At 39.9% G+C, this 8,927-nt stretch overlaps 1 pseudogene; it reads left to right on the top strand.

Moving 5' to 3' along the window:
- The first annotated feature begins 271 nt into the window (after positions 1–271).
- Positions 272–1,033, top strand: LOC125093926 (transmembrane emp24 domain-containing protein 2-like; annotated as a pseudogene).
- Positions 1,034–8,927: the final 7,894 nt, after the last annotated feature.

Here is an 8,927-nt window from a genome sequence, read left to right on the forward strand (position 1 = left end):
TATTGTATTAGGAAAGCTACTTGTATAAACATATGTTGCATTTCCAAGTGATAACTACAGAAATGATTATTACTCCCAGGTATGGTGTGGAGAAAGGCAAAGATCAGCCTCAGTGGATGAGGTCAGGCAAGGCTTGACTGATAATACAGATGACTAAATTCATTCTTGATGAAGGAGCAGAGGCAGCAGTGGCTGGAGAGGCAGTGGTGGTGGTGATGGCGCCGGCTCTGGAGGCCCCAGTCCAGGTCCTGGCTTTGGCTCCATTCACACCATGGTTATGATCACTGAGCTGCTGGTGCTCCTGGCCACCCTTCTGGCTGCCCTTCTGGTCACAGCCATGGGCTACTTTGCCGGGATCCACAGGCATGAAGACGAGTGCTTCTTGGGGCAGGTCACTTTGGGCACCATGGTGGGCCTCCTCTTCGAGACGGTGGATGGAGGCTTCCTACTGATATCGATGTGGGGAAGACAGGGCCTGATAATAGAAGAGTTTATAAAGGAGACCGAGAGTCCAGTGGAAAATACACATTTGCTGCTGGCATGGATGGAATACATTAGGTTTTGTTTTAGCAACAGGATGTCTACCATGACTCCAAAGATAGTGATGTTCTCCATTGATATTGGGGAGGACCCCAAAGGACAAGACATTGAAACAGAAGCTCACCAGGCCAAGCTGGAAGGAATGATTAATGAGCGAGCCGGGATGATGGTGGCTGTCAAGCATGAACAGGTGTCCATGGAAGATCAGGAGTGGGTGCGCGGAGCGATCAACGATGACCCAAGCAGCAGAGTGGTCCCTGGGTCCTTCACTGAAGCTCTTGTTCTAGTTGCTCTAAGACTGGGACCAATCAACTACCTGAAGAAATTTTTGAAGTCTGGAGGGTTGTTTAAAAAGCCTTTTTTGGATGATCTCAAAATCATAATTCACTGTTTACCAAACATCTTGGTCATGCTAATGTCATCTGTTTCTACTTCTTTTGTCAGAACAGTACTTATGTACAGTTATGGATTCACAGCTCATGTTTCTTTGTGATTTGTAGATACTGGGGAAAACACCTTTTTAGGAAAGTTATGGTGAAAATCTGACACTTGATTGGCATATTTTTTTAGTTGAGTTCCGCCTCCATTATACAGGCCTGTCAGAACTCAAATACTGTAAATGAAATACAGGCATACAGTCCCGGTTATATCTTCTTTTCCTTTTGTGTTCACAATAAAATAAAATGCAGTCTGTTTAGACTAGTACTTTACTGATAGTACTTTAACTAAAATGACTGCATTCTTTGGATCCTTGAACCTACAGTTCGAGTCATTAAAGATCATTCTGTTGGGTCCTTACGAGAAACAGCAGTCTGAATCTTGACAATTTCTACCCAGCCTATTGGCAGAGCTCTGACTGGAGCGTAAGACCAGGCTGGTCATATGGTCACTTTTATACTTGTCTGTCTTGTGATTTTCTTTAAAGATAAGCCCTAACCCAACAACATTTCTCCCCCTAAATTTATATGTTGAACCTTAGGACTCAGTCACCTCCAACCTGAATTAATGACACAAGCAGCTAATAACCATTTGTAGGTTTCTGCCTAACCTTGTAAAAAGTGTCTACTAAAGCCAGTCCTCTGGTGTGCAGTGAATGGTAGCTCTTTTCTTTGTATGCGGGCCCATCCGCTTTCTCCACTCTTGTCATATAGGAAGTGTACATTCATGTAATTGAAAAAAAAAACTGGATTTCTGATGCCAAGGATTACAGCCTCCTGAATTTCACTGCCATGATATACAGCCACTATTTTATTTTTGATCAGTGGCATTTTGGCCACTGTTTCATCAGGGTACTGAACATCACTGTCAGTACTAGGATTTCATATTTGTTTTTCTTGGGACTTCCATGTGAATTTTATGTAAAATGGAATGACTTTCTCTTGGTCTCTGACAATGAGTTTAAAATTAAAGGAGCATCTGGTTGTGGCGTATAATCCAGGATTGTATTGTGACTGATGTATGTTAGTTACTTGAACATTTGTTCTGGATCTTTGCAAGGGGAAAACTAGAAGTGATATGCTTTATATAATTTAAATTTATTACAGGTTTTCATGTTTAAGATAAACAATTTCTCAACCTGGCGTGCATATACTTGCAACAGTTTAAAGTGATTGTATTTTACCTTAGGACAATGGTTACAATGTCATTTTTGGGTGTTTTGGTTTTTTTTTTTTTTCTTTTTTGGTGTGTTTGAAAACACCGCAAAGTTTAGTTAAAAGTTCTAAACTTAGAATTAGTTGTTATCTAATCTGTCCCAGTTCAGTAAATAAATAATTCTTTTTTAAAAACAAACAAGCAAAATTGGTTCTTGATGGATAATTAGGGATTAATACATGCGAAGAGAGAGGTATAGAAGAGAATGCATCCTGGTAGACTTGTAGACTATGAGTTAGGAAGGAAGAACAGAAGGCACACAGGCAGGCCTGATTCCATGAAGTTTTGTGTATCACAGAAAAGGATTTACTCTAAACAGGAGCTGTTTAAGATTCTCAGGTAAGAACAGGGCATGAGCGAGGGGCGCCTGGGTGGCTCAGTGGGTTAAAGCCTCTGCCTTCGGCTCAGGTCATGATCTCAGGGTCCTGGGATTGAGCTCCACATCAGGCTCTCTGCTCAGTGGGGAGCCTGCTTCCCCTTCTCTCTCTGCCTAATCTCTCTGTCAAATAAATAAAATCTTAAAGAAAAAAAAAAAAAACAGGGCGTGAGCGTACTCGCGTTTTCAAAAAGACCTATCTCTCCTATGCTTTACTGAAGAGGTCTTCTCCAACCCTGATGCTGGGGCGCTGGGCATACGAGGTAGGATAATAAAAAAGACATTAGGTAAGCAAGGTGGGCACCTCCAAGAAGTTGGAGAAATTCAGCCCAGCAATGCATTGACATTTTACCACATCAGCCTGGCAGGAACGAAAGAAAAGTTTATGAGCTGTAAAGATGTGGTCTTCTAATGTGGCATAATTTTTTTTCATCCCTTCTAAAGCATGTTGAGACACCCATTCCAGCCCTATCAAACTCCGGTGGAAGACCTGAAGGCGGGCTTAAGTGGAGTGAGGAGCAAAACAGGAGAAACAATTAAGGATTAACCATCATCTGGGTCTTGTTTTAAAAGACATAATACACTTTCGGGGCACCTGGGTGGCTCAGTGGGCTGGACCTCTGCCTTCGATTTGGGTCATGATCTCAGGGACCTGGAATCGAGCCCCACATCGGGCTCTCTGCTCTGCGGGGCGCCTGCTTCCCCCCAACTCCATCTCTCTGCCTGCCTCTCTGCCTCCTTGTGATCTCTGTCAAATAAATAAATAAAAATCTTAAGAAAAAAAAAAAAGACGTAATAGACTTTCTTTTCGGCAATAGCAGGGACATGAGGGAAATGGCCCAATGAGTTGACCTGCGTGGTAGAGGTAAATCTGGGCAGTTCGTGCTCTTTGAGGGGCTGCTGGTAGATGTGTTTGGCAGATCCATGCCTGCCAAATGTGCATAGTCTACGTGAGTTAGGTCCGTCCTCTCTAGGTCGGAATTGCATCAGATCTCTGTCATTTATTCTCCAGAATAAGGATATTTTTTATATGTTCTGTTTTTGTTTGTTGTTGTTTAACAGAGATCATGATAGGGGGTTCGATATTCTTTTTATTTTCTCTTTTTACCTAGGAAAAATCACTGACTCACAACTACGTCTATGTGCTTACATCCATGTGTGGGGGAGGAGAACGGGTTAGAAGTCTCCCCAATTTTCTCATCGAGGAAATTCAGGTTTTCATGTGAGCACAATTGAATATATAAATTGAATATGTAAGTTAGGCTGTGAATAAAAGTAAAATATCTACTTACATTTATTAATCATACATACCATGTAAGAAATTCAGATTTCTTAGACATTTTTAGAAATTCTCACACTTAGAAATTCTCACATTTCATGAAATAATTTAATCAAGCTCTTCACATACATTTTTTATATCAATGTCTTTTTACCAATTAAATCCCCTTTAGTGTTATCTAACAGGGTTTTCAAGGCCATACTTTTCATGTCTGTCTAAGTTGTCTTGAGTTATAGAACTTTTGAAACCTGTATATAATGTGTCACAAGGAATTTCCTATTCCTTGTTTGTTTAATCTCTTGACATGACACAGAATCAAAATGTACTAAAAAGACATATATCCAGAGTTCCCTGCCCTGGAGTCAAAGCTTATTACGAATTTCTTCTTTATCTTACTAGAATTAAAATTTTCATTTAAGTAATCATTAAAGTTGTGTTTAATTGCAGTTTTGATGTCACACCATTAGGAATAATCATTGTCTTTGATAAATTACCACCCTGCAGCCTCCCCTTTTCTTTGGTAGCTTGACTCTGATGGGTCTAAAACTGTCCTAGATTGGGGTAAAGGAGCCAGGACTTTATATACCCACATTGACCCGCCTTTGGATATGATCCGTCTTGGAGAAGGGTCTGTGAATTTGGATGTTTTGAGTCAGCTGTGACATTACTGCAAGGAGTCAGCTGTCCGCATGCCTGGGAGCTAGGAGAATGGTGCTTTAACCCTGAAGAAGGCATCTGGATGGCAGAGCACAGCCTTGGTAAGGAGAGTGGGGGATCGATGGTAGTTAGGTCCTTAACTGACCATCTGTCCACACAGCTGCTGCTGGCCTGTCCTTTGTCCATCCCCACATGGCTCATTGAGGCCCACAAGACCAGTGTTGCTTCTTTCTTGTATTTGGAGTACAAAAATCTCCTCATGAGTCTCTTGATGGCCCCTTCTGCCTAAACATCATTGTAGTTTTTTGTCTCTCTTTTTTTTCCCCCTGGATGTTTACATCTCATGAGATATTTCTAGGAAATTACTTCCAGGTCTCCTTTGCTGATCAAGGGACCTTCTGTTTTCCCCTCCTCTCAACCACAGAAAGGGAACGTAGAAATGTGAAGAGTAAGTTTTTTTTTCTTAATCTGGGGAAAATCTGTCTCCTTTCACATTTATCCAGTGTTTCTAATTCATCCAAATACTTTTCTCCACTAGTTCCATGATTAGGTTCTCCCCAAGGCCTGTTTTTAGAGGTTAAAAGTCAGAAAGGATTGTAAGTTACTGTTCCTTTCCATAAAATGCTTTCTTTCCATTCCTCTAAATTAGTGAAATCAGTGAAACTTTGCTCTGGGCAAAGACCTGGGCAAGGAGACCTAGAAAAATACTGGCAGAAAAACAAAAACAAAAACAACACAACAACCCAAAATCAACATCATAAAAACACCACACACAAAGTCGCTATTATACTACAGAGTGGTGATGAAATGAAAAGGAAACAGTGTCAAGAGATAAGAAGGAGAGGAAATCTACAGACTATTATGAACTCTCATCACACTGCATTCAAATTGTTTATGGTGTGGTTTCCCCATTACAACTCAGTTCCTTAAAAGTAGGGATTAAGGGGTGCCTGGGTGGCTCAGTGGGTTGAGCCTCTGCCTTCAGCTCGGGTCATGATCCCAGGGTCCTGGGATCAAGCCCCATGTCGGGGTCTCTGCTGGGCAGGGAGCCTGCTTCCCCTTCTCTCTCTGCCTGCCTCTCTGCCTCTCTCCCTTGTGATCTCTGTCTGTTAAATAAATAAATTTAAAAAAAAGTAGGGATTAAGTATTTTCATTAACATATCTCCAATTTCTAGGGGGTGCTTAGCATATAATACAATCCTGTGTGTCTTATTCACGTTTCAAGTGTTTCCAATGTTAGCTGTTTGTAGTCTGTTTCCCTGGGTCTCTAAAGGAAAGCTAAGTACTCTCTCTTCTATACTTCCAGGTGTGGTATACACATATACCTGTACTATGGCATTCATGATTTTTCTCCGTGATCGTTTGTTTACATCACCTAGCTCCTGCATTAGACCTAGAGCCCTTCAAAGCCAGAAGGTATGAACTATTCATCTTGGCATTAGTGATGTTTACTGATTAACTGCTTTTCAATCTGGGGGTGACCTTCATATTCATAGTAACATAGATGAGTCATCAAGTTCTATGATGTGTGCCACTGACACCTCAGTCTGTAGCAAAATCTAATTTTTTAAAAGCAGAGAAGTGGGTCATATATATCGGAAATGTATATATTAAGTTAGTTAAATAATGAGATGGGCTTAAGTTTCAGCTCCCTGGAACACCTTACCTAATCAGAACAATTCATCACCTAAAATTGTTGTATAAACAATATATTTTTTAAAGAAATGCCAAAGGACATTGAAGTTTTATATTTCTTTAATGCTGTTATGAATTGGAATTCAGAGGGTGTAAGGTCAAGTTTTACCAGCAAAACATACAACACATTGTCACAAGAGGGCAGCCTTTTAACATGAATTGTTCCTCAACCCGTAGGCGTTCCTTGAGATTTTAAGACAATTACGTAAAGCCACACAACTAAATAATGAAACAATGCAAAACATTCAAGCAGATACTTTGCTTTATGCATGTTGGCTTTTTTCTTCATTACTGCTAACAAAAAAGATTTCAAATCTATAAAGAAAACAAGGGCTGAATTGTCTCACGCAGAAAGATGGCTTTACACAGGTGATACCTTTTATACATCGAGTCAGTGGTAGGTCAATGGATGAGTCGAGGGCAAGAGTTTTGTATGACCAAATGTGTCTACATGAGCAAGGCAAGCTGGAGGTCCAGACTGATATATTAGCCACGGGCAAATTAATATCATTGGATTGCTTGTTTCTGATTTGTAAATTTTTAAGTGTCTAAAGACACAATGTTGCTGTTAAAGTAAATTGCAAGAGGTCTTGGTGTGTGGTGGGACTCGGTGTGCAACACAGCTGAATAGAATTCCTTCTCCCAAAGTCAGGAGACATTTCCAGGAGTAGCTCATGGTGTTGTAACTACCTGACCCCACCTTGCCCCACCTTACTGCGATTTGGGTTTCTCTTCTTACTGAATGGGAAACTCTCCCAGCCAATAGTGGCTTCACAAGCCCTCCAGGTGATTCTAATTGAGGACTATTAGCAACTACTGGCAGAGAGTAACACAGGACCAAATCTCCCGGTAAGGTTTAAAGACTGCATCTAGTTTTTCAGCCTGAACACCTCTCCCTTATCCACAGCCTGGCCCTTTAGCTGCTCTCCCCTCCCCTTTTCCTGCTCCTGACACACCAACATCTGTAGGCTATACTGCCGCCCTGCCTTGAGGACCAATACTGACCTATGGCAGAAGGGATTGAAAGACCTCATTTTTTTTTTAAAGATTTTATTTATTTTTATTTATTTGACAGAGATCACAAGTAGGAAAGACCTCATTTTTTGAAGTCGTGTTTGTGCATCACTTCTGACAGCTGTGGAGTATTCCAGTTATAGTCATGAGACAGAGGAGTCTCTCAGTGACCCCATCCCACACGGTGCTGTCAAAAAGTGGTGAGGCGCTTAGTCAAACTAGGGCATGTCACTCAGCAGGTGGAATGACAAGAGAGCTCCATGATGATCCTGTGGACCCGAGATCAGAACTGTGTGTTCTACAGACCTGGCAGATTTGGAGAGGATTTTTGGTTGTGCTGGGGACAAAGTGGGCACAAGAGTCATCTTCAGAGACTAATGACTCAAACCGGAAGAGTGAGTCTATCCTGGCGGTTAACATTTGGTGCTGCTTCCAGCCCACGTGAAATCTTAACAACTAGGAAACTCCTGTCTGGTCCCTAAAATCTAGATGCGGTTCTGGGAAGAAGATGGGGGAGAATCTGAATCGATAATTAAATTTTGCCACCTAGTGGCTATATACATAACATGTACATTCAGCCATTGTCCTCCATTTGGTGGCGACTTACAGCAGTTCTCAGCCTTGTACCAGGAGGGACTAACTTTCTTAGTAAAAAGTAATACTTTCCTTTATACATTTATAAAATGATGGGCACAATACACACCTGCCCATCCATATGCAAACATGGAGCACACTATGATCTTTACCCCTAAAGATTAATAATTTATGCACAGCTGATCTTCATGTGAGACGGAGTGGAATTTGTTTAAATTAGTGAGATTTGAAGAATATTTATTTTATATCCTGATCACAGAAATCATAATAACACATCAGTTTTCAATCTAAAATACAAATTTTTAATGCATTTTGAATTTCATTAAACTTATTTTATCTCAGGGGAGAAGCTCATTAAATTTTTTGGAAGAGCTAAAGCGATAGTTTAAAATATAAATTACTAGGGAAGTTGGATAGTATATCAGCAAAATATGTAAAGTTGTATTGAAAACATTTCATCTCTGCATAATAAGGCACGGAATCTAATCACTGTAGGCCATTTTGGTCTCAAGCTAGAAAAAATCTGATTAAACCTGATGAGAAGTACTAAAGACAGTATTTAAAAAAATATATATGTGTACATATATATACAAAAATGTATGATATGAACTTGGTTAACTTTTCACATTATCTCTATAATTCAAAGCGTTATGCCCCATTAATCGGTATTTTATGCATTGAATGTAATTAGATATATTTATCAATTTGTGGCTTAGGGATTTTAGATGAGCAAACTCCAAAAGGAATACTTGTAAATTAAATATTTTTGAAAGGCATTGATAATGTTTTAACACCAGAAGATTATAAAAGTTAAACCATTTCTTTGTGATGTGCTATAGTCGTTTCCAGTGTATTAGCTGGATTGGGGCTAAATGATAAAAATGTTGGGAATTCCGTGCAATGATGTAGCTCTACCATTGGACTTGAAATTTCTTTTTGATTCTTGACTGAGTGTACTTCTCTTTTTCTCTTTAAATGGAGAGCAAAACTACTTAGGTAATTTTCAGCTATTTTCCTGGATCTGGGATTTAACTAAAAATATAATATTTAATCAATAAGTATTGGTTAAATATATGGACATGTTATATTCTCTAAGTAATTAAGTGGTCAAGTTTATAG

The sequence above is a fragment of the Lutra lutra genome, chromosome 1 (assembly GCF_902655055.1).
Source record: "Lutra lutra chromosome 1, mLutLut1.2, whole genome shotgun sequence".
In the NCBI taxonomy this organism is placed as follows: domain Eukaryota; kingdom Metazoa; phylum Chordata; class Mammalia; order Carnivora; family Mustelidae; genus Lutra; species Lutra lutra.